The sequence below is a fragment of the Lichenostomus cassidix genome, chromosome 3 (assembly GCF_008360975.1).
Source record: "Lichenostomus cassidix isolate B80296 chromosome 3, HeHo_3.0, whole genome shotgun sequence".
Classification (NCBI taxonomy): domain Eukaryota; kingdom Metazoa; phylum Chordata; class Aves; order Passeriformes; family Meliphagidae; genus Lichenostomus; species Lichenostomus cassidix.
The window spans coordinates 80,304,873-80,332,248 of record NC_139483.1 but is presented as its reverse complement, the minus strand read 5'-3'; the positions used below and the strand labels follow the sequence as shown (position 1 = coordinate 80,332,248).

General features: G+C 38.5%; 1 long non-coding RNA gene across 1 annotated transcript in view; it reads left to right on the top strand.

The window, feature by feature from the left end:
- Positions 1 to 14,751, top strand: part of LOC146440093 (uncharacterized) — a 28,052-nt gene extending 13,301 nt beyond the window's left edge. The window contains exons 2-3 of the long non-coding RNA XR_014851032.1: positions 842 to 887; positions 6,886 to 14,751. This is a non-coding gene — a long non-coding RNA (uncharacterized LOC146440093). The remainder of the gene's footprint in view (positions 1 to 841; positions 888 to 6,885) is intronic.
- The last annotated feature ends 12,625 nt before the right edge of the window (positions 14,752 to 27,376 follow it).

Below are 27,376 nucleotides of genomic sequence, written 5' to 3'. Positions count from 1 at the left end.
GCAAATACCTAGTTGCATTATTTATTCTTAGAATAATGTTTTCAGTAATAAATTTTTGTATGGATTATCAGAAGGAAAAACCATTCCTGGCTTGAAGGAAGACATGTTAAATTTCTAATCTTTTATTGACTGCTTAATTAAAAATGTAAGAAATCAGGGTTAATCAGGATGACTCAGAATGAAAAAAGCAATTGTGAGCTTTTTTATGGCCATGAAAATTTAAGTGAACTGTAAAGTTATTGGACAAGCATGTGTATGTTTACTAGCATATCAACTTATCTTTAGTAGATAACCTTCTATGAACATATGCCAGCTTATGTGGTCTACCTTTTATAGAGGTCTCCAGAAACTATTGCATTCTGTACAAAATCCAATATACAATTTAAGGCAGATATTCAGACCAGCACTTCATTTTGAGCAAGCATTGTCTTTTTGTACTTAATTTATAAAAGACTATTGAGGGATAATACTAATTATTATCTAGCAAGCGAATCTCACTACTATTAATTATCAGTGAACCAAAATCTGAGTGACATAATTATCCTGAAAAATGTCTGCAATCAGAACATACCACACTGTATCATATCAAAGGCCCCAGTAGCCAGTATCCTGTCTCCAGCAGTCTTAATAGGTAGCAGAGAGAATCCATAGCCTCATTAGCCCTAAAATGGGTGTAATAGTTTGTTTCAGAAGCAACTGGTTAAAGCATGGCAGCAGTTTGATTCATTTGCTTTAACAGCAGTTATCTGCAGTGTAGAAGCTACTTCTGAGATAACTGTCTAGCCTCCCTATGCAAAATTAGTCACTGGAAGGACTACAAATATTTATTTCTGATTTACAGCCTCAAAATGTCTGCTTCTCTTCAGGAACTCAAAGAGCAACCTGCAGTAAGTATCTGGGACAGAGACATTTACATGACTCCCTCCACAGGACCTTGTATTTTAAAACAAATGTCTATACATGCAGGTAGGACAAGAAAGCCAGGGGCACTGCATTCATCTTCTCTGCAAACAAATGCAAGGGAGGTGCCCCAGGTAAAACAGCTTCGTTCAGACTCATTCATCTGGACATGCAAACCACAGCCAAAACTAACAAAGTTCATAATCTTTTAGGCTGAGAGAATTCACCAAGGAGCTCATTGTTTTCTGGCAAAGACTGGTGATGAAATGGATTAGCAAAAGTGATCTGTACATGCAGTGAGGATTTTGAATGGGCAAAGTTTCATAAGATAAAACTGTATAGTGAGGCAAGAAGGACTGAAGTGCTTAGAGAAGGGAATGCTTGAATTGGATTGCTCTGAAGTCAAAACTGCAAAAAATAGTATGCATTTTTAAACCAGAAACTGGTATGAAAAGGTTCAGGATCAAGGTGGACAATTAACTCCATTAGAAACGTATCAGAAAAAAAGTGGACAGTTAGTGAAATACAAAAAGAGAATGAACAGTTTCCTGGAGACCAAAAAATGTATACTAAATTAAAAATTGCTGGAAGTTCAGATGAATTAGATCTTGTAAAGACAATTAAAATAGTAGATTTAACATGTATCCATATAAACAAAAAGAGAGCCAGAAAAGAAAGCAGCAAATCTTATGTTGCAAAGCTGATCTTACTTGCTTTTTTGCCATTATGTCTGGGATAAATGGAACAAAATGTGGCTTGTGTTCACCAGAAGTAGATTACATGATGACAACACAATTTTTTTGAGGACAAAAATATTTTCTCTGTGTTATTTTTCTCTTGAAATTCAATAGCTTTAATCCACTTGGATGCTGTTTACTCACTTTCTATTCCACACAGAAAATCATCAGTTTATTATGAGGGGGCTATGTATAAGAAGTGAAAAGAGAAGAGTTAGAACACAGATGACAGGAGTTTGTGCTGAAAATAGTCATAATACTAGAGGGAAGTATGTGGCAAATTTCCTCCAGGAGCAGTTTTGGTCTGTATCAGTCTCTAATTTAGTATTTTCATGTAGTATGTATTGTCATGGGAAAATGTGCATATCCTAATGAAATATGATGATAATGATGGTGATGCAAAGTTGAGAGGTAATATTAACATAGAAAAGGATTTGGATTTTGACAGTATAAAACAGAATCAGGATATGAAAGAGAACTGGGAAAGAGTTTGAGGATGGAATAGCATGTAACAATACCATGTGCAAAGCAATAGGCTTGGGGACAAAGAACAGGAATCTCTGCTATTACATAGGTGTTCATCAGATGACCACAGAACTACCTGGTACATAAATTATATGACCATGGAAGAGGCAAATGTGATTCCAGGAAGTGTGAGTGCCATACAGCAAAGCTGAGCCTGGACTGTTTTGGATGGATTACCATCCTCTGGGGCAATTCTGGTCATCATTTGTCCCAGAAGTGGTTTCCTGCACACAGAATTGCCAGGTTTTCCTTCCTTGAGCCTTCATGTTCTTCCAACACTAGCCCAGGAGGCTCAAGACTCCACTGGGCTGAACCATGTCCCAGAATAGGCAATAGATACTTTCACAATTGTGATATGGTGAACAGAAAACCTCATCCTACCACAGACACCCACACAGAGTTATGATGGTGATGTTTTGGCCTCACAGTGTGGCTGTGCTGTCCCCATGGAGACCCAGCTCAAGGGCTGTGCATTGTGTGCTTGAGGATGTTTCACTGAGGACAGCCTGACTGCTCTGCACTGCTGATCTGAAGGTTGTCTGGGAGGATGCCTGCAGACACAAGCATGGACACAAGCTGCCTGTGGGCATTCGAGACCAGCATCTACTACCTTGCTATGGTCTAGGCTACTTTTCCAGCTGTGGCTGGAACACACTAGTTCCTTCCATGATCCGTGTGATGCAAACTCTCAAAGAAGCTCTTGCAGCTGCCATGGGGATACAGTCCTTTTTCCTTTGGCTATCCTAGGAAAGTGGGACAGTTCCTAAAATTCTAAGTAAACAATTTTTTGCACCTTTACCAATCTAAAGGAATGTCTTGATAAATAAGAGAGGTGTGGGACCTCTGACTTTTAGCCAGTTACTTTGATATCATACTTAAGTCAAAAGAAAGAGATAAATTATTAATTCCAGTTTTAAAGCAGATGTCACAATTGCAAAAACAAAATAGAAACAAAACCCAACTGACTAATCTGCTGGTACAAAACCAACATCTAAGAAAAAGAAAATTTCTTGTCTACAGTCTGCTTTGTAGTCACACTGGGTCTCATAGACACCCCTCTACTCTGGCAAACACACAGGGCCACGGAGTGAGAATTAACACCAGAACCCACGGCTGTCTTATTAAAAGACTTAAGGAAACTAAGGGGAAGGTGCCTACATGGATATGTAATTATTTGTCAGCTTACCCCAGCTCTCCATTTGACCACTCTATGTTATTCTCTGTAAGATAAAAACTCAGACGTGGTTTTGGGAGTAACTCAATCCAGAAATCAATCTAGCAGTCAGTTAGGAAGAGACTATCACTTTCAACTCCCACAGAATCCTCTAATAGGCTTTGTACCCTTCTGCTTCCTAGAGAGCACAATAGAAACCCTCTGGTTTCATACTCCAATGACATGAAAGTGACAGGCTGCCACACAGTCCTGAAGTTTTTTTCAGAGACTTTGTGATTAAAATAAGAAAAAGACACAAGATAAAAATTATGTCATAGGATCTTGTGGGCAATATGTAAGACACAGAAGAGACTCGATGCCAAGCAGTCTGTAGTTTGTACATGACTGATTTCTCTGGAAGACCCTGGACATAAGAAGTGGGGACCTTTGCTCTTTTGCTAATCCATAATATCTATCCTCAAGGTCAAGCACTGGTCCCAGTCCTCCCTTTTTTACCAGCATAGATGTACCCCTCTCTCCACTGATTCTTTCTCTTTGCTCTTCTCACATACTGTGCTCCACAGTGGGAACCACCTACTAGTACACCATCCTAATTCCTACAGCCACTGTTTCTTTAGAAGTTTCCAGGTAATACATTCAGATCCAGAAATCCTGACCAAAAATTACTTAGTTAAACACGAGATGATCTTCCTCCTGTTGATTTAGGAATAGATTCACCTTTTCAAGGGTGGAAATGTCACACTGCCAGAGCAGGTGTCATCCATACTAGGCTGACTTTAACTTCACATGTAGTAAAACACCTTCCTTTGTCATGACTTTGTTGCATACATTTCAGTGTGATGTGTCTCCATCTACTGAGCTTCTATTTCATATCAACCTGTAAATAGGATAATGTACTTCTTACAGACATTTACATGAGTTTAATACACTCCATTCTATTCTAAGTCCTTGACTGACACAGGAAAATAATATTATTTACCATTTTGGATGAAAATGAGTTTGAGGTTCTTTTTTTATGAGAGGAGACTAAAAAGTTTGGTTTGGGTAGCTTAGCAAAATAAAAACTACCACAATTCATGTTGGAAAAGATTTCTGGAGGTCACTCTGCTCAACTCCTTCTCAAAGGCAGACCTAAATTCAAAGTTAGATTAAATTGCTCAGGTTTTTGTCCACTTGAATTGAAAGTATCTCCAGGCACTGAGATTCCACAGCCACTTTAGTCAACTTGGTTTGGCACTTGGCCATTCTTCTGTGAACTGTTTTGGTTTTTTTCTCCTTTTATCCAGCCAGATTTTCTTTGTAGCTTTTAGTGCCTGTTGCCTCTCATCTTTATTTCTATGTTGAAGAAAACTCTGTCTTCTCTATAAGTCCCTGGTGATCCCCTAAGTCTTCCTTCTGCTTAACAAACCCACATATCTCAGCCTCTCCTCTGTGTTGAACTTGAAGATACAGGATGTTCCTTTCCCTCCTCTGTTTTGATTTTTGTAGAATCAGTTTTAACGTTTTTGGCTAGGAGGAAATTTTCCGATATTATGTTAATCAGTTTCTGTCTGCAGTGACCTCACCAGTGTGGACAGAGAGAGGTCGGAGGATTTAGGGAACATTTGTGAAATCATTATTTGGAATAAGTATCATACATTTAAGCTATAATTAATTCTAACTGTAGCATCTCAGTACAGTCCTAGAAGCTGATGCCTCACAGATAGTCTTCAGCTTTGGCAATGGGTATAAACAAGCCTGAGAAGAGATTGCTGAGTGTTTCCTTCTGTGCTCTTGCAGAAATGTAGTGTTTTATTCTGTTTACTCCTAGGATTACTGTATTGTTTCGCTCGTAATTATGGAAGGATAAGAGAGAAATGAAAACTGACATGGGTCTCTAAAGCCATGGATTATACCTGGGGTCCAGAATGAGCCATGTACAACCTGCATACTGCATGTCCCACACTAATTCTAAAAAAGAAGTATGTGAAATTCAGACCAAGTGATTAAAATTCAAAAGCTCTTGCTTAAGTGGAGAGATACAGACAGAAAGTGTTTACTGGGATGAATTTCTCCCTCTTGGCTATTGCTATCCACCTTTCTTGGGAAGCTCAACCTTTGCTAAGCAAAGCCTTAATGCGATGCTCAGTGTTACTGTGTTGAACATCCTCCAGCAACACATTTGGTTTGACAATAAAAGGAAAATAATTCAGCTAGTGAGCTATACAGAGCTATTGCCTGCTCTAAAAATGCAGCTATGCTTACTGTGTCCTCTTGACACTAGTGATCAGATCATAGAGACTACTTTTGTTTACAAAAAAATTAATTTTGAATTAATGACATTGGTGTTGCTAATGTTTTTGGGCTTACTGCAGATATAATCTATGTCTCTTTTTCATGCTTAAGCTGATCAACTGGAAATTAACCTTGGTGGCCAGGTTTTCTAACGTGATCTAATGGACCCTTGTTAGCAGCACAAATTTCAGGAGCATGTTTCATTCATATAACACTGTTAATATGGATCAGATTGAAAAATTAGGTTCTATGACTTTTATGGACTCAGATGTTGTCAGTAGGAAAAACACATTTCTCTCTTCAAGCAAAAAGAATACTGTTGGCTTGTTCAGAATAGATCTCATTGAACCACCTTGTTAGCATCTCTTAATGACTTCCCTGCCTCTTTTGACTCCTACAAGGAATACTTTTCTTCCTAAAGAAAAAATGAATAGTATTATTTTACAGCAGATTCCTGTTTGCATTGGGAATGTGAAGACTAATTACACAATAGAACCTCAGTATCTGAAAACCTGTGACCCAAACTTCCCCCTCTAACAAACTTCTTCTCCCACTGTTATCTTCCACTTTTGTATTGATTTGCATTTAGCTGAAAATCCTTGATGTCACCTGATTCAGACAACCAGGATTTCACAGCAAAGCAGTGGTGCCCTAGTAATTTATAATGGTAGAGTATTCTTTCCCAAGCAACATTAAAAAATCCATGAACTTGCATCTCTGTGTCATGGTACTGTTATAATGTGCATATTCTCATGTTCTATTGCATTAACTGACTTAGGAAAGTTTAAAAACAGAAGAAAAATAAAATCTATGAAATACATATTTAGAGTTTTTCAGAAAGACAAGATGAACTCCCAAAACATAATTATGTTTGCATAACTTGTTCAGCTTAAGCAGCAATTTGAGTTCAGTGGGACTTTAATTTATTTCTGAATTGTATGCTCATCATTTGATATTAAGTAATACAAGTAATACATTATTGTCTGCTTTTTCAAAATGTGAGATGATAGCTTAATATATACAGAATGAAAAGGCTCTGCCAAGTCTTTGCTCCCTTGTCACTATGACCAGCAAAAAAGGGAAGAAAACCACAGCACAACTGATCATGCCAGGCAATCAGACAGTAAACCATTTCCCCTCTGTTTTTGCCTTTTTCCAGTGCTGTACCTACATTTTGAATCATAATAATTCTTTTAATGTATTATCCTCCTTCAAGTTCTAGTCACTGGCTTCTTTCTCATCACAGTTTTGTATTCTTGACTTCTTGTCTTACAGAATTTCTGAAGACAAGACAGCAGTAGAAACACACCACGAGTTCACCAATGACTGAAGCAACCTACTTGGCACTTGTTAATTAGAATAATTAAGAAAACCATCTAGGAAACATTTGAAAGATCCTTGCTTTTGTAAATGATGTACTACAGATCCAATGAAAATTATAGGCAGATAATTTTTCTTACAGAGGACCCTCTCCTGTATTTTTCTTGTGCATAGTTTTCAGCTGTAAACTTGGGCCAGGCTCTGTCCAGCTTTTCACCCAACAAAAGGGTATTTTATTTATTTAACAAAGAACTAACAAAAAATTTTCAGGTATTGTGCTGCTCTTTGCTCAGGAGTGTCAGTCCTCTAGCCACACCCTCAATACTGTACATCCCTCCCAGCAGCCCAGTTGATATTTAACAAGTATTACAGAATGATAGAGGATGTTCACCCACTCATTTTCAAAATGCTTTTGGGAATAATGTGCTCCACTTGACAGGGCATTCCTGCTGAATGAAGCTCGAAGGAAATAATGTCAGCTCATGCTCTTTTTCTTTGTTAACAGCCCCCTGTTTTCCATTAGCATTAGCTGTGTACAAAGCTCAATACTGAAAGATGGCTGTATGCTGATTTTCCAGACTGGCAAGCAGAAAATTGGCCAAAAATATATTACGAAGCACATGCTAGAGAGTGTCAAGCACTAGCAGTTAAAATAAAAGTAAAGACAAAGAGGCCTATCCATCTTCAACTGATGAACTTCCAAAGGATGATCTACTGAGAGGAGTCTCACTTGTCACCCTTGAAGAAGCTGCTTTACACCAGAACCATCATGAGTATCTTCCAGTCCCAGCAGTGAGAGTGGGGATGGGGACAGAGTGCATTGAGCCTCTCATTCATACCTATGTCACCATTCTGGGTTTAATGAACTGCCTTTTCACAAATCCTGTGAGAACAGCAGTCCTGTGGGATAGTTGTCTGCAGGGATTAGGTACAGAGCTTGGGATATACACAGGAGCCTTGTCAACAGCAAGGCTCTTGTGTGTAGCAAGGCTGAGGGCTGTCCTGCAACCACAGGCAAAGTCAAACCTCTTTCATCAACCCCTGCCTCCCACTGCCCCCCAGTAGCATCGCTGCTATCTGGTCTTCCATCACACATGGAATGAGAGCAAAGGATGATCATCCTTGAGTAGGAAATGGGACAAAATTAAGAGTGACAGGCTTAAAACTTCCCATTCTTTCCTTTCCAGGGGCTAAAGATACTGTGAAAATACAGAGTTCTTCCATCTGGATAGGAAAAAGCTAAGAGGGGTTTAAGAAATCATGTAGGTGTTAGTTAAACTGAACCACTGAAGCCTGTACTACTGGAAATAGGGAAATTTGCTGAAACTAGTGATAGAGTATCTTAAAGCCCACATATGAAAAAGTACATCTTTGCACAGTGGGTAATGAACTTCTGTTGCTACAGGGGACTGTGAGGGCAGATGGTATCAGCAGCTTCACATGAGGCTGGACAAATTCAGACCAAAGATCTGACAGCCAGATCATGATTCTATGTTTCTATGATTCCATAATTCAGATACTAAAGAAAATGAGTAGGGATGTACCCTATGATAAACAAGTGCGGATTGTGTGGATTACCTCCATCCCTGGAGGTATTATAAGAAACCTAGGGACATGGTTTAGTGGTAGATTTGGTTGTGCTGGGTTAACAGCTGGACTTGATGACCTTAGAGGTTTTCCAGCCTGAGTGGTTCAATGGTTCTGTGATATTGTAAGCATTGTCCATTCAAGACCAGGAGTCTGACATAACTTCTGATTTCTGCTTGGCAGCCAAGCATAGCTGGGGCAGCAGCTGGATTGCAGTTTGGAAATGAGCCTGTGGAGGCTTTCCCTGCTCTCATTAGGCTGAGGAGACAAGTCTCTGTGCTTGATGAGGTTGCCTTAACAGCTTCACAAACAGCCACATGTGATTATGTTTAGAAAGGCTGTGAAGGGAAGCTAGAGCCAAGTGCTTGTCAGTCTGAGCATGGAGAACATCCTTCCTGAATTCTTCCCTTGGACAAAAGCAAATAGTGAATTAATGTGATAGTTTAATACTATACAGCTCTGCTTTGGAAGATTACTTTGAAGAAATTCTGATTTACAGCAATAATCACATAACTAATGAATTTTTTTCAATCGATGAGAATGAGCATAATCTAGTTATAACAACTTGAGAAGAGTGTGACCAGTTTTTACACTAAAGCCAAACAGGATGACCCAGTTAATTACAGTTCTGACACCCTGATATCAGTCCTGGGCAAATTAATGGAATGAGTAATATGGGACTTGATTCATCAAGAATTATAAGAAGGGAATATAATTAATACCAGCTAACAGAACTTTACTGAATATAGATTTAATCCTGCTATATTGATTTTTAAAAATGACATCTCATGTTTAATCTGTAAAGATAATAGAGTAAGTAAAAAACACATGACCTGGTATGTCACAACAAAAAATCTCACACATAAAAAGTTAACTGATATGTACATGATATGTAGTAAAAGAAGGATAAACTGTTCCACTGACAGTGTCTCCAAATGTAGTGATAAATTTTGAATCACCAATGGCCTGGTGGTTCTATCTGGTCCCACAGGGTTCAGCTGGGGGGTCCAGACTTGCAACAAAATTCTGATGGTAATGTTATTTGAAGTCAACACAAGAGGATGTGAAAGCAATAAGTAACAGAGAGAATAAAACAGCAGCATGGATTGCTCTTCAAGTGTTCTGAACATGCACTTCGGGACTGTCTGAAGGAAACTGTACTTCTGTGGGACAAAAGAAATGTAGGTAATGCTTGAGAATAGGGGAATCTGTCCTGTTGGGCAGTGGTTGTGAAAAGATGTTGAAAAGTTGTAACTGCAGAGTCTGACTGGCCAATTATAACAGGTGGTGCAAACTGGTGAGAAAACCCAAGTAGCATTGCTGTGCTGTGTAATCTAGTTTGATTTATTGATTTTACTCCTGTAGAAATAGTGTTTCTATAATATGCCTTCATCTGCTTGCTCTTTGTGGAGTGAATTTCTTTTACCCTTGCAGCCTCTTCAGTGCTGGACTCTTTCTGCATGGACACAGAACAAGTTTCTGGGACAGACAGGATTAAACATGTTCTGGAGGAGCCCTTCTGTCTTCACTGAGAGAAGATGAAATCTGGGAGCTAGCACAGACTAAGCCTCTTCCTTCGATTAGAGTGCTAAAAGTGAGTAAAATGAAGCCTGCTTGATAGCCAGAATTTTAGACCTACTTAGAGACCACAAATCCTTTTGAGTGTGAATGGTGATTGGACTATCTGGCACTGAAGTTGATTAAGATTTCTTTCTAGTCAAGATAAAATGACAATACATGTTAAAATGGTTTGAAGTCGTTGTCTGTGTTCCCTGGGGCTGTCTGTGATCCTTCAGACCAGAAGAATTTACAATATTGAAATTAATACACTTTGTACCACAAGCACTCACCATATGACATGAAGGACAAATTTAATGTGTTACAAAAGCTAATAGCTGCAAATTATTTTCAAGGGCTTGAATGAGTTCAGCAGTAGAAACAGGTAAATTAGAACATTTTTAGAAGAAATGCATTAAAGGAGTTTTGAATTGAGAAGCAGAGAGAGCATTTAGACAGAATTCAGCAAAACAAATATTGGTTACAACCAAAGCTATATCTTGTAAAAGATAAATTGAGGATACAACACAAAAATCTCTGCGATCATTTTTACTGTTCTAATTGGCTATGTCTTGATAAATACCAGGAAATGATTGATCTCTCATCACAGATGCTTTGTGAGTTTGGTGATGCAGCATAAGCAATTTTGACAGCTGGGTATATTTATTACAATTCACTAGCTGAAACAGTAATTTTCTCTAAATATTTTTGATTACTTAAATTTGTTCTAAGGTCAGAGTGTTGCTTTTCCTCAGGGATACTGCAGGTGCATAGACCATAGAGTGAAAACCCTCTATTTCTTGCATTGAGTGAAATCTTTTCTTGCTAATGTCAATACATTATCTTCAGTGAAGGTGACTTTTTGTCCACTCTCTCCATTATTTCTGAATTTTATGAACATTGGATAATGACAGTGAACACAGTAGTAATACTTGCCTGTGCTTGCAGAGTGGGACCTATATGTGGAGAAACTGGAGATCTCTCACAAGGGAATATTTGCAGAGCTTGCTCATGGTTGTCAAGAAAACTGTTAGTGTCAGAACACCTGTTAAAATTCTTTTAGCAAGAAGAGTCTGATTTCAGACAGTTCTAAATGTACTGAAAGTATGCTTGAAATATTTAACTCCATTTCTTCCTCTTGAATATTCATTAACTTCAGAAGAAAAACTAATGACATAAGATTAAGGTCATAACTTTAACAAATCCATGGCTTGGAATGAATGACTGGGAGAACGATGAAGCTTAAAATATAGTGATAAACATTGTGAAATTCTACTCATTTTGGCCTCAAACTTGATTGAGTTAATTCACCCTCTGTGTAGACACTACACTACAACGATATTGTTAAATAACTACAGTGACATACAATTCAATTACATCTTTAGATCCAGCCCCTTGCCATTCAGGGATCAAAAAATAATGGGTAACTTAAAAAAAAAAAAAAAAAAGAAAAAAAAAGATCAGATTTGTTCAGCTATTATTATTCAGTATTATTGAACTACTTGTACCACAAAGTGAAGCAGCAAGTAAAGTACTGAGAAGGTTTAATGATAGAAGGGATTATTGGTGATGGAAAATAGCTATGGGAATCTGAATTCAAAACAAATGTGCACTGAAAAAAACCCACACCTAAGCAATCAGAATTATGTGTGTTATAGAAGCCTTTCAGAATCTGTATGGAAAAATTTGTAGACACAAGTAAAACTATTCTATAACATCTTCCTTGTGTCCTTGGATACAAGACATGGAAATAAAGAGGACAGAGAAAACTAAAGGAAGCTTTTTTTTTTTTCCCTAAAGACAGTTAGATGTAGAGATCACAGAGCCATGCATCAGCATTTAGATTTTAAAACATTTTGTCAACAGTTGTATCAATTTGTCATTGTCATCAGTTCAAAGGATGTTGGACCATTGAAGAGCATGTGTCTTAGATATATGGAGGCAATGCTGGTGAAACACTTTGTGAAGAAGTTATAAATACAACTCAGAGCAACACCAATGCTGATATGTGTGTTGAAAACATATTACAGGCAATTATTCAGAAATATCTATCATTCCATAGCTTATGAGAAGGGAGCAGGTGGGGATTTTTTTATTCAAAATTAAGCAACAGTGCATGCATTTAAAATAAAGACTCCAAGTCTGTCCAAGACTTAACCCAGCTGGAGAAGAAACTAAAGTGGACAGTTCAGTTACATTGTGCCCCTCCATGAAAACAGCTGATTGAAACTTTCTGATAGCATGGAAACAAACTTCCTACAACCATTCCTGCATGCTCCCATTCCCTAATGTAATTCACCACATTTAATGTAATTAATTTGGAAAGAAGGAAGTGCAGTTTTCCCAAAGGAATTTCCTGACTGACAGCTGTTTTACATAATCAGTGCAGAAACAGCAGTAGTGGAGCATACTCCAGCTATTACCTCCTAATGGACATTTACTTTGCTTTGCCTCTGTTTTGCTCAGCACAAAAGACTGCAACACAGATGGGGAGATTCAATTTAAATTCCTTCCCCATAAAATGAATTCTTTAGTTAAGTGTGTACAGAATCTTTTGCTTTGGGGCAATAATGAGCACGCAGTACCCTGTCAGTCACCTGCAAGTCACCTCAGTATGCCCCAGAAATATCAGCATCACAAACTGAGTAGAAGTTAAAAACTCCTCCTTGCCAATGAGAAAATTATAACACCTTACATACTATTAGCTTTATGTAACTGTGAAGTAAAGAACATTCAAGGACTCCAATAATGTCTGTAAAACCATTTGTGAGTACTTAATGAGGGAAACTATATTAATTTTAATAATTAGCCAAGCCTATTCAATTAAATTTGTGAGGTGAAATGGAAAAGCACCGTAAAGAAAAAGCAAATAACAATTTGACACCTTTATGTGGCAAAGTTTAGTGAAGAAGAGTAGTAAATATATAATAAATCCAATATTTGATTTCTCCTGAACAATGTTTACCTAATTTGTATGAGGAAAAGAATCATATCTTTCCCTATTGGCTCATATAATATACAGGTAACTTGTGGAACTTGTGTCTAATTGCTTATGTTTCTTTTAAATGAAACACTGTGTATTTTTCAAATGTGTATTTGAAAAGACCAATCAACTTTGTAGGTGTTCCCCCTGCACACTGTGCATGTAGGTGTCCAACAGCAGGTGGTGCTCCCAGGGTAAATCATAGTCTAAAATGCAAATTAAAGAGTGTTTATAGAGAAAGGAGAACTCTTTGGGCTTTTTAATATGGCATTTGAAGAGTATTTAAAGTGTAAAACCTCTAAAAATATATTAAATATTATGCTAACTCTAATTTTTAAATCATGTAAAACTGACCACTCAAACAAGCATGGAAGATGTGCAGTTTTCAGTCTGTTCTTTTTCTTCCAAAATTCATACTACAAATTGTTCACTCAGCTTATATCCTGGCTATGGAATTTGTGTCCATGTGCTTTATTGCCCAGATGCCATTCACATTTTCTGAGAATGTAAGTATTAAATCCAAATTACCCACATGATTTTCAGTTGTTAAATGTTTCATGTGTTTTATTGGCAATTGTGCACTTTAAATATTCTTTTTGAATTACATCCTAGATTGATAGCACATACCATGTGATCTTAAAAATCCTGGAATATTTTCAATGTTACAAATAGCAATAGAACTTAACATTTTATTTTGGGTTTCTATGCTCTAGGCATCCTTCATTCAATATGTGCTTGCTTTTCAGTTTTGTTTCTTGAATTTGGTTGTACAAATATGGTCTCAAGCATTTTTTGTATGAGAGAGCATCACATGGGGAACAAAATTTAGTATTAGTACACTCGTATTCAAGCTTGGATGGTATTTTTACTGAAATATACAACTAAAGTTAAAATTGCTGTTAAATCATGAAGATCAAGTGTCCCAAGTAGCTTCCAAAGAGGAGGGCATTGATATTATTTTTCTTTGGTTGTTTGGGTTCTTTTCCTAGTGAATAATGGATTTTCCTTGCCTATTTGTATTTCTGTAGGAGTGTCACCGAATCTCCTCGCCTCTGATGCTAATCAGATTCTTCATTCTTCAGTTTTTCTTATCAGTCCTTTTTCCGGGCCAGGATGTCTTCAGTTCTGCTGGAGGTGGCATCTGAGGTGATAGCCACCATGTCCTGCGGATGTCCCACGGATGTTCTGTTAATAGCCTTTGTCTCTCTGGTTACCTGCGGGGTCACTCCCAGTCTGTTGGTATGCTGAGTCCATCAGACCTCGTCTGGTAGAACAATGCCCTGAAAGAAACCTAAAATTCCTTTTCCCGGGATAAAGACAAACAAAGCTTTTGACTAAAGTTATACAAAATTTTTAACCTGATATATTTTCCAGCAGGAGTTCAGCAATATTTGTACAATATCCTATTTTTGTATACGCAACCTGGGAAACATAGTAATTTGCAAACACTGTATTGTGTTAATTATAGTAGGTGCTTTGCCTATTTATGTATTTGAGCAGCTTGAACTAAATTGAAATAATAAAACCAATGAGGCAGGAAAGTTCAATTAAAAGTACATTAATCAAATGCCCCACAAATGCCTTTCCTCTCTAATACATATTGTTGCACTTTATGTCGAGTGCCTGTTTGATGTCAATTATCCTTCTGTATCTAATGCAGAATCTTGTTCAGTCAGTGTGCAGTAATAAATGTAAATGTCACAAGCCTGGTTTTGGATACTTCATTTTATTTTTCTGTAGATTTTATAGCTAATTAAAATTTTAAACCATTCTTGTTTTTAAGATTAATTATAACCAAGAAACAAAGAGAAATGAGAAAGTAACTACCACTTTAAGAAATGACTGCTTGAAACACAGGCTGCTTTTTATCTACCACAGTGTCAGTAGAGTTTCTCCTCATCTGCACTGGAATAAGTCAGTAGACTCTGTTGATTTTCACATAAAATTCAAACTAGGAAAGCGCTTCAACAGAGCACTTAAAATTTGTTCCCTTGGTATCTGATGAACCATGCTAGCTTGACTCAGCTTCTAGTATAATGCCATAAATCAAGAATAGGTCTGTGGGAGCTCATGTGAAAAGTTTATTTTGTTGCACTGATGCATCTCTCAATAAATAAATGAATACTTGTGGCTGTGCTGAAACACAAATCAGGTACTCATATAATCTGAGAGTTGGACATAGAATTCCACTTCTTGCTCCATTGCAGCATCTTTATATGATGCCAGGCAAGACTTTTATGACCAGATCTCAGAGAGGAAAAAAAAGGGGAAATTAAAACAAGATCCAAACAAGATTTAGAATCTGAATCTGTTCTGCCTAATCCTGGGAGTGCTTTTCCATTCCTTATATGCCTAAAACACACTGGTGTTTTAGGGCAGGGCTACTTCAAACAAGGCTGATCAGTCTCAAGTCTGCTCAACTATAGGACTGCCCAGGAAAGATGAAGTTTGTCCCCAAGGCAGGTTGTGTCCAGCAGGCAGTGTCAGCACACACTGAATGCATGCTGACAAGACTGGGCTCCCTACAGAACCCCTCTGTACTCACTGTTGAAACATAAACTCTTCAGGGTGGTACCTAAGTGCTGCTACAAAGAAAAAAATAGAAGATTTCCAGAGAATGGCACATCAAGTTAAAATATTTCTTTATCCATACAGGGCTGGAAACTCCTCAGAGGAGTGATTGGAGTTTAAATTCTGTCAAGCTGGAGAGAAATCTGGAACCAGAGCTTAGCTTAGGTTTGTCACCGTAAGACAATTGTAAAAGTTGAGTCCCTCAACCTTCTCCTTTTTGGGTGAGAAAGAGGGAGGGAGATGTGAGTGTAAGGGGTCAAGGAGTCTGCCTGCAGAGAGTTATCTGTGGGTGTGTGCATCTCTGTGTGGCATGGGAACCAGAGACAGGGTGGGATTACAGCTGCACATGCTGCACTCATCATCTCCTGTGCTGTTGGTGCTTCCTGGTGCTGCCCTGAGCGTGACAACTTCACCTATGTGCCTGAAAGCAAGTTCCAACAAATTCATCCTTTGCATCCCTTTCTGACTCACCTTGCCATGGGCACATCTTCCCCCAGCTCCAGCTGAGCCAATGGGAGTGTTTTCACTCCACCACTTCCCTTACCCTCATTCCCCTTTGAGTGCCCCCTTCTGTGGAAGAAAGATGGTTTATTGGAGTACATGTTCGATATACACAATAGATACCATTTCACAGGATGGCATGGCAACTGAACTGAGCATGGCAACTGAACAAGTTGAAGGCAGAGAGCCTTGAATAATAAGGTTTGAATGGTACCATCAACTAAAAAAGTCCTTAAAACAGTAATGACAAAAATCTGTGATGAAATAGCAAGATAAGGTCATTACCAACTAATTTTCTTTCACTATATGAAAATCTAAATAAAAAAGACAGGTATATTGTGTTGTTAATGAAGGGTAAGTAAAATACACTCAGGTTTATGATTCCTGTTTTCATTAGTAATGCTTCTCTACAATCTGGCTTGTATTGAAAACAGAAATAAATGGTTGGTAGTACTTCATGCCTTGGGCTCATTTGTTTAAATTTGAAATATTGTACTGAACTAAAATTAAAACATATGCTCTGTGCATATGTTATGTGAGCATGAAGCATTTTATACATGAAGTATTGCAGATAGATATTCTTTTCATAAGTAAGTGAAAATGGTTTAAAAATGTATATCTCATTTCTTTTTGGGATGTGTAGGCTAAGGCAAGGGATGTGCCTTGACTCTGTGCTGTTTTAAAAACAGACTCAAAGAGAAGCTAGAATCAAATATTGGGTGTAAACCTTTGACACTCAATGAGATATGTCATAGTAGCTTCTAAGTCTATTCTCTCATTGTCAGGTCTTGAAAAAATTCTAAAACCAGTGGCAAACATTAAATTTATATATATATTAGTCCATTTTGCCTCCTAGCAAAAATAGAACTCATTACATATTTATAAAGCACTACATCCATTCCTCCAAAATTCTAGCAAAGTAGTTTGCTTTGTTGTTTTGCAGGAAGGGAAAACTGAGGGACCAAGAAGTTGGGAGGATTTGCCCAAAGTCACTGAATGGTTAAAAAAAGGAGCAGAAAGAAAACAGAAAACAGATCCCCTGACTGCTTATCTTCCACAACAAATGATCATTCTCTGCAGTGCTATTACTGAATTATAACAGAGAGTGTTATATTCTCAATTTTCTTGCTTCCATAGGTTTCCCTCATTGTCCAGTAGTGCTTTGCTGCTTAACCAGCTCAATAGTAATCAGAGGCAGCAACCCTATTCCTTGGCCTTTAAAATCCTCCTGTGTTTAAACTGAAATAAGGAAAAATTATTGGAATGAGAGAGAATGAAAAACACAGGTTTCTTTCACGAGGTAAAAAAATACTGTAAGAGGTAACTACTGAGCCTCACACATGCCTTATGTGGCTATAGACTTCAGCTGTACAGTTGATTTTCCTTGTCCAGGAATAAAAAATAATGCCTAAAAGCAACAGGAATTCAAGAAGCCAAAATAAAATTATCATCCCACAGAATAACTAGCTTTCCACGAGATTTTATGAACTGTGCACCATAGATCAACATTCTCAGTGTGCCTGGGAACTTAATTCTCCGAGTAGACTCTTTGGCCACCACACTGCTTTGTTGACCTATGTTATCCTGCTGAATAATATATCTTCCCACAATACATCAACTGTTTTATTTGGCTTGTAGACCTGAGGGACTCATTCCTTTTCCAAAATCCTAAATTATGGGGTCACACGCTGATTATGGAGCATGGCCAAGAGTTTAAATACAGAGCACCTAAAATTATGGTTTCTGCAAATATATCTATAAGATCTAACCCCATTGCCTGATTCTTGACTGCCAGATGACTCCAGCCTATATTTAAATACAAAAAAAGAAGTTTCAAAGTGGAGTAAGTATGTTTTTCACAGTCTTTAAAATGGCCTGTGCAGGGCTCTCTCTGCACGCTGGGTTGTTGGCTTTCTCTGCCACTGACTGCTCCACCTCGTACCTGGCAAAACTTCTCTGGCAGCATTCTGAGCTCCAGGCCATGACCCAATACTCAACATCTGTTCCTCTAGGCACGCTTTATTCAGCCACAGCCCTGGCTGCCTACTGCTCTGTCCTTTCCTGAGGCAAGCACTGTCAGGGCTTTTTAAAGGAGGCCCCACTCCGTCTCTCCCCATCTCAGGCCATCTTTTCTCCCTCTCCTCTGGATCATGACAATTGGGACAGCTGCAAAAACCACGGTGACAGCTCTGCTTGATCACATGGCAGACAACTGCACACCGGAGGGCAGTAAATGTAAATATAACTGATATTTCTTCTGGAAGTAGCAAACATCCTGGGTGTTTCTACAGATCCCTTCCAGAAGGTATTCTAGCTTTGAGCTCATCCTGGGAACCTCAGTGCAGCAGTGTAAGGGCAACCACTGACAACCAGAGATCCATATGTTCTATCCACACAGAAGTGGGGATTTTTATTTTTTTATAATCCTAATCAAGTCTTTGAAGCCAAAATTCTACTCTGTAAATTGATGGTAAGAATGTTATTTTTGGCCGGAGCTCACATTAACTCAAAAGTTGGGCAGAAAATTGTTCTATTCTTCTTCTTCTTCTTTTTTTTTTTTTTTGTTTCACTATTCAAATTAGCAGATGCATTTCCTATCATTTGGTACTTTTTCTGTCAATAACACACAAATCCCATGGAAACAGGCCAAAGATTTTCTTAGCAACCAAGCCTCTTGCCTGATATACACGATTAACTACAACAGTCTGTTAAAAGCTTAAAATAAACCTGTCTTTTTTTATTTAGAATTTCATATAGTGAAAGAAGATTCACTGGTAATGAATTTAGAACAGTTTCAAGAGAATTTATTTATTTTTATGGAGGCTGAATATGCAAGAGATGTCATGATAAAAGCAGGTGTTGCCGTAGAGGCAAATCTGCTGGGATCAACCCAATGACTGTGAGTTCAGGTAAATTAAAAGCACTCTCACCAATTGATGGTACAGGCCCCCCATGATTAAAATGTAAATTGATTCATGCCTTGTAAGTGCATAATACTGCTGCAGAAAGCATCCTTCTCCATCAAGAAGTAGGAAATTTCATTACAAAGGATGGGATTTTGACAAGCTGTCTCTTGTTCCAAGAGGGTAACCATTTTGGAGAAAAGTTTGTGGATTCTGGGTGCTGCTTCCTGTGTCTCAGGAAGGTGCAGACTAATCACATTTTCAGAAAACCAAAGTTACTGTTTTTATATCTTCACATTTGGTTAAAGTAAAATAGAAAATATATCACAAGTTCTATCCTATTTATAGAGTTTTTTTTTTATCTTTGCTTAGAATAATCTCCATTTTCTTCACAGTCTTTGAGTTAGACCCAGAGTGCAGACTGATGGTATATGAAGAAGAATTATTTTTAGAAGCAGTGTATGTAACTGCTATGAAAAGAAATAAAACAAGAGTATCTGAGGTAGACTGTCACTTGAACTCATCTTCTTAGAGGCTTGGGTGGCATGCTTTTGTCACAAGCTAACCATCCATTTATGTAGTAGCATCAAAAACTTACAGACTTAAGTCTCTCTGTAGGTACTAGATGGAGTTAATATTTAAATATTCTGTCTTTCCAATAATCCTGAAAGTAGGTGCCCATGAACACAAATTATTCAGGCACTGAGCAGAAGAAACCACTGGTAAGTAGGAGAATCATAAACAAAAGAATGAGAAAATACAACATTAAGCCTTATCAGCTGAAGACTTTAAGTAGTCCTTTATTCAGGTCTTCTAAATAGTTTATGGACAATGGCAGCTTTAGTGATCTCATAGGAAGAATGACTTCTCCAGTAAACCTGTTCGTTGAAATTTAATGATATGCCTCCAAGTACAATTCTCCTGATTTGTGCCTGCTGTTGGCAAGTACACTACATCACAACAACTCTTCCCTTCACGAGTGACCCACGAGATGTAATGCAAACAGCTGCAGTATAGCAATGTGGAATGACCTAAATGGCTGTGTTAAAGCTTGCAGCAATTTAGGCATTCTTAAAGCTCTGCAAAGCCATGCAAAGTAGTAAAGAAAAAAGAAAGAAAATATTAATTCTTGGTTTAGCAGGTTTTATGGAAAAAAAAAAGTTACAAGAAAAGTAAATATTACATATAACTTTGAAAACAAGGAACACTTAAGTTACCTGGAGCTGAGGGGCTTGAGCTGTGCTCCACTGCAATCACTAGGGGTCTGTGAAATTGTACCAGTGCCAAATGCTAGCATGGAGAATCATATTTGCCTGTCTTATTGCATGGTAATAAAATGCAATGGCCAGTTCCAGCCATCTCTGTTATTCCCTTCTGCTGCCAGGGGATGAGAAAAGGGCTTCCACAGCCATTTTGACAAACACACTGGCATGCCTCAGTGCACTGTGCTTTTGCCTGATGATGTTTCTAATCTTCATACCTCTGCCACAGAGGTTTAAAATGACCTTGAAATAGCAGAGTATTTTCTGTTAAGATTTGGTCTATGTATACATTTCTGAAATAGTATTGTAAAAAAATAGTCTCATAGATAAGGAATGTATTTTCATCTCCTAGTCTCACAAAATACAGATGGCTATGATATCTTACAGATCTGCTAATATATAGGGAAAACATTTCTGCAGGAATTGAGAGAAAAGTCTGACTTTTAAATCCATATGATATTTACTGGTTGTCTGAAATAAGACTAGTTTTCTACAATAAAATCTTTTTGAGGTAGAAAAAGAAGATAATTCAAATTGAGCCATGCCACCCGTGGAGCCCACAGCTTTTAAGGCTGGGGAAGAAGTCTCTTGTTTTATGCACAATATAGAAGTTCAATTCTCATTAATTTCAATTAGAAGTTGATGAAGTTCTGTGTTTTATTACACTGTCATTTGCGCTACATTTTCAAATTGCATCAAGACATTAAATATTCTCACAGACAGTAATTGCTCACAGGGGATTTTATGCAGTGCAGGACACATAATGAAACCCAACTCATTATTATTATTAATTTTTTGTATTATTTTATTGCATAGGAGTTGTAGTCATGGATCGTGACCTCATCTTAAGATGCACAAAGCCAGAACAAAAAGGCCACTGATGGTTACAAATCTGAAATTGTTAGTGGCAGTGCTTGGGTAGAGCCTGACTTTGAATTTTCACATTTCCAGAACATGGGGAATTTGACTAGTCAGCTGGGCTCTCCAATGTGTTCAAACTGACCTTGCAACATCTGTGTGGAATCATTGCCATTGGAGCAGCCATACCCACCCAGCTGACCCTCAGGCTGAGGGACTCCCACCACTCACAACTCACAGCAGTGTCAGTGCCCAGCTGCTCCTCTGCCTGTGATCTCACAGCCTCCCTACCCCTGAAGAGCAAAGAGCATCTCCCAGCCTTGCCTGGTCCATGCCATTGCCAGCTCCTCTCACAGTTTTTGTAAGTGGTAAGAAAACACCAAGGTATCTTGTCTGTAATGGCCTTAGGAAGAAAGGGCAATCACATTTGGCACCGGCTTGTGACTTCTCTGCCAGCTGGTGGAGAGTGAAACTGCATCTCCTAAAAGGATGAAGCCACAAATAAATATATTTGATACATGTGATGTTTGACATTTACATAGATATGAAAGTCACAGGAAGTGTCTGAAGATGAGAGGCATGACTTGAAGCATATCCCTAGTTCTAGGGCCCTTACTGCTGGCAGCATGGGATGACCAGCACAATCTTCCCCCACAAAGAAAGGAGCCTGGCAGAAGACTTGGCTGAGATCTGTGTTAATCCCTTTGGGAGTATTGTATGATCATTATTCAAGAGCTGCCAGCAAGACAGGATTGAACAGAGGAGAGAGGTGCGGAAGTTAAACCACCTCTATCACCTGCAAAGATATACTTGCTGAATAAGGTATCAGCCAGCAGTTACACAAGGAGAGAAAAGAAGCTAGAGTAAAGCTCTATTGGGACATCCCAGAAAGAGAAGTGGGTGAAGAAGATAACCTGAAAATTATGTTAAGGTTTTTGAGAAACAGACGGAGAGGCAGGAAGGAACAGGTCTGGAAGGTGGGAGAGAACAAGAAAGGTGTCTCTCTCTTTCTGTCAAAGGAACTATTTGCTCTGCAATTAGAGTTGTCTCATTTGAGTCCTGTGGCTGCTAAATCAGCTTCCAGGTATTTGTGCCTGACTCAAATATAGGATTCTCCCTTTTCCCAGTGGATCTGCAGGGGTGCTGGTTTGTGCTTGTCATTATGGACTGGCTCCATCAGAAAGGGACAGGCCAGATGGTTACTACCCTTAAGATAAAGTATATATAGAATGTGGTCAGGGAAGAACAAAGCAGTTGGAAAAATTCTACTCATTTTAGTACAGAGGCTATGCCCTTAGGCTATATCTAGATAGCATACATCTTAAATAAGAGGAGAAAAAATGGTATGCAGAAAACGATTGCCAAAACCATAATACCTTTTTGTCAGCCACCCACAACCCAAAAGAGAATGCCTCCTTGGAGTCATTTTAATAAGTACTGTCTGTGCATGGAAAGATGCTCATACTTCTGTTAGAAATGCTGACTGGCAGCTCCTAAATTTCTAGTTTTCAAAGGCTATCAATTGCTCTGAACACTGGGTGACCTGGAGCACATGCAGCCTTCCAAGCCCCAACAATAAAGAAGAACTTAAATGAAGGACCTCAGAAGAAATTTGGCATTCTGTAAATATTCCCTGTTAATAGAATCAGAAACTAGGCAGTTTTCTGAGCCAAGACATCTCAAGAGAATTTCTGAAAGTGGAAACTCCAGATTTGCTGGGGGATAGATGTAGGAAGATGATGAGTTTATTTGACCCTCAAAAAACATAAAACCAAAACTGTCCTCATGGTCAACAGAGAACTGTAGCGAAGTAGTAACATTAAAAGACTTGCACTGGGGTAGGTGATATATATGATAGCAGTATATTTGGGCTGATAACTTCCTAGACATTTTAATTCAAAGCTTGTCATCCCAGACAACAAGAATGGAGAGGAAAAAAAAAGAAAGAAAAAGGATGTATCCTAACCTGCAGCACCAGGGCCCGTTTGGATTCAGAAACCTCAAAAGCAGAGTAGTTTCAACAGGAGATGAAGAAATGGGTTGAACTTCAGGGATCACTTATAGAAATCACTGCTTAATTAATAAAGGGTACAACAGATAAAATCTGAGATACTTGAACACCCTGTCAATCCAAGCAAGATGTCTGGATTTTCTACTTCTCCATTAAAAAAATTGTGCTTGTTAATAGGTGATATCAGGAGAAGTGGTCTTGCACATTTTGTAGTGTAATTAAGCCTGAAAAATCCACCAATGTTTCTAAGGATGATAATACATAAAGTGGAATTTATCTCCAAAGTTCCATCTTAAGTAGTAAAGTGGAGACAGAAAGCAGAGAGAGGCTTCAAATGGTCTCTGCAAAGGTGCCAGCCACAGAGCTGTAAGGGACACAGGCATGGGCAGTTCAACTTTGCCTTTCAAAAGGAGCCTTCTTAGCTCCTTGATGGAATGCCTGTGTGCCACAGCAGACTCACCTCATCCTCCACTGGCTGCACATGTTTTTTCCTTCTAGAGGTTAAGTGCTGCCTGCCTGGAGGGACTCCTTTGCAGGAGAGTTTCCTGCAGCAGGGCCAGCTGCAGTGGAGAGGGTCAGGAAGGGATACAGCTCAGCAATTCCCCCAAAGGCAGAGCTGGAGTCCAGGCAGGTGGATAAATGTGAGCCCAACTCTTCAACCTCACATGCCATGAGAACAGCTGAGTGGCTGACAGGAAACCAGGCTCTCAGCACTGCTCTGAGCATGAACTGTATTCCAAGTGTGCTGATTAGGAACATCAGGTCATTAATTTTCCATGTGGTGTTTTTTCCTATCAAACTTTTTTTTAATCAAACTTTTTCCCCAAATATTCCAGTATTAATAACTATGGCAATGGGTGCTCTGGCAATATTCAATAGCTTTTGGGATGGAGGCATTGATCACTCTGATTCTTCTTCTTCTCCCACTCTAACAAATTCTCCTCAGCTATCCAGGCTGTTCCACTTTGTATAAATGATATATTTACCAATCAGAGAAAGAAATCTCTCCTTTACTTGACCTTAAAAAGAGTATGTCAAGGTGGAGAAGCATCATTGTAAAAGCACTGCAGCAACAATTGTACCCACAAGATGAAGGAAAGCAAAAGGAATTAATTCTCTCATCAGTAAATGATACTCCCTGGAAATAGATGGACGTGACATACAAATACATATTGTATTGATGATTCACTCATGGTTCTGTGTCTGATTTGAAAAAAACGCTTTGATAGTCTCATCTTCTCCCAAACTGAAAAGAAGGCAATAGGAAATATGCTGGTTTATGCCAAGAGCAACTATATTTTGAGGTATATTTTTTGTCTATAAGAGTAAGATAAGCAAGAAGAAAAAAATGTAGCTACATACAAGAATGTATCATAGAATCATAAAATGGTCTGGGTTGGGAGGGACCTCAAAGATCATCAGGTTCCAACCCACCTGCCACGGGCAGGGACACCTTCCACTAGACCAGGTTGCTCAGAGCCCCTTTCAACCATTTCCATGAACACTTCCCGAGATGGGCCATTCACAGCTTCCTCACCACCCTCACAGTCAAGAATTTCTTTCTGATATCTAATCTACATCTCATCTCTTTCATTTTAAAATTTCCCCCTTGCCCTATCACTAATTGCCTGTGTAAAATGTCACTCACTCTTTTATAAGCTCCCTTTAGGTACTGGAAAGCTGCCACAAGGTGCTCCTGAAACCTTCTCTTCTCCAGCCTGAACAATCCCAGCTCTCACCCTGTCTGCATAGGAGAGGTGTTCCAGCCCTTTGAATATCTTTGAACTTGCTCTAATAGGTCTATGTCTGTCTTGTACTGAGAACTCCAGATTTGGATGCAGCACTCCAGGTGAAGTCTCAAAAGTAGAGGGGAAAACCACCTCCCTCGACCTGCTGCCAGCCCTCTTTTGATGCAGCCAGGATGTGGTTGGCTTTCAGGGTTGCAAGTCCACACTATTGGCTCATGTCCAGCTTTTCATCCATGAGAACCACTAAATCTTTCTCCACTGGGTGCTCTCAATGTGTTCTTGTATGTCAAAGGCATTGAAAGAATTACCAAATTAACCATTCTTCCGTCAACCTAATATTAGTTCTAGTAAATTTAACAGAAGAGCAGATATGGGCTTTCATTATTAAACAAATTACAGGAAAGGTGTACAATCAATACCACTAAGAAAATAGGAAAACAAAATTTTTTCCAAGGCAACTCAATACCCTTTTAGTCATGTCACAGATTTGGTTATAAATGTGTAAATGTCAGTCCAATATATCAAATACATGTATATATATAGGAAATTTTGATTATTGTAGGTTACATTTTTGCTGAATCATCATTAAGCCAGGAGATGATAAAACCAGTCAACTGACTGATCTCAAACATAAGCATTTCTGGAAAATTCTTAGTAAGGAAACATAATTTGAGTGTATTATCCTGTGCCTTCACATTATTTAACTTGTATCAGTGAAGTGGGAGGAAATATAATACTGTTGGTAAAGTTTGTACATAAAACAAAACCAGGAGGATTGTTAAACAAAGAAAAGGACTGGTGTTCTCTCTAGCAGATGCAATAAACTGAGCACAAACAAGCAAACAGAATTAATTTATAGTGAAGCCAAATAGTTACATACTTGGAAAAAGAAAATTTGTGCTTATGGGAGCAGAGATTGCATCCTGGGGAAAAGAAAAGAAATTGAGGAGTCACAGTAGATGGTGAGCTAATCCTGAAGCTTTGGTGCAAAGTGATGGCTTAAAGGATTAACACCATCTTTAAATGTGTGAGGCATGGCACACTGAGTAGGAGCAAGAGATTCTATGCATTCTATATTTAACACCAGTTGCTTGAATAATAACATTCCTGTCTTCAACAGAAACAGTGGGAAATTGTCCATCATCACAACTGTCCTTTTTCCTCACGTTTTCTAGGTGTGAAAGACCACAAAGCTGAAAATTACAGGGATTGTGTTGGTCCCATCAGTTATCAGCAACACATTGGATGACAAATTCCATTATATTGGAGTAACTGTCGCAGAATTTTAATATAGCTGCAGCCACATTTTCATTAGTGGTTTGAGGAAAATACTGTAAACTACTATAATTGATAAGAAATCAATAATATGTAATAATTATTCATAATTAATAGATGAAGCACAGATCACATGCCTGGGTCTTAGTTCCCTTCGTTTTGAAGCTGATCACATTCAGGTATCAAATTAAACTCAAAATAATATTTAATAAGGATTCTAGCAGACACCTGCACCAATTTACCTCTGCATGGCATGCTCATAAGGAAAGGGCTCCATACAAACTTGGAGGGTATATATGGACAGTAAAGAAGAGATAAGGGGAGCCTGACTTATTTAGCATCACAAAGCAAAGCAAAAGAAACTTGGAGTCAGTGGAAAAACAGAGAAGTGCCATTTAAGTAATTTTGAAAATCAGAGGCTTTCTTGTCACAAAAATGTGAGAATAGCTCACTAGAAGGAAGCATGAGGCAACAGAGAAAACTTATGTTAAGACTGTGATAATTCAGCTTAACATAAAGATGAGATGGCATGTTCCTTTATCTGAGTGCAGGACTGGGGTTTATGATGAAGAGGTCCCTTCTGCTTCTCTGCTGTTACACTGAAATAGAGAGCTAGGAGTTGGTGCATCTAAACATAGCATGAAAATCCTAAAAGATCCTAAAATGGGGTAAAAAGAAAACCTTTCAAAAAACATGAAAGATACAACTCTATCGATGTAATAACTACAGTGTCCTTTTAAAGAAAGAAAATATTGCTTAATTTGGACTTTGTGGGGAGTAAGCCAATTGTGTTTTGGAAAGGTAAGTCTAGTTTAAAATTCAAGCAGAACTTAATACAGACATACTGACAGAGGAGCAATCTCACAATTTCTGCATCAGTGGCTGCAGACCATCCAGGGGCAGCACTGACAGTAACTGACCTTCAGAAGAGGAAGATCAGGAGCACACACCTTTTGTAGAAAACCTCTCTCAGGCTGAGGCAGGTGAAGTGCTGCTCTATTTGGGACAGACCTCCAGAAAGATGAGAGCCAAGAGTATGCTTGTGAGAAGAGAAGCATCCTCCTCTGCTGCTGAAAGTCTCTCTCTTAGCTGCTGTGTGACCTCACTTGAGGACTAGAATTGCCTATGCAATTTTTGCAGCAGAAAGGTGAATTTGGAGCCTATGAGGTATCCAGGGTCCCAAATATTTT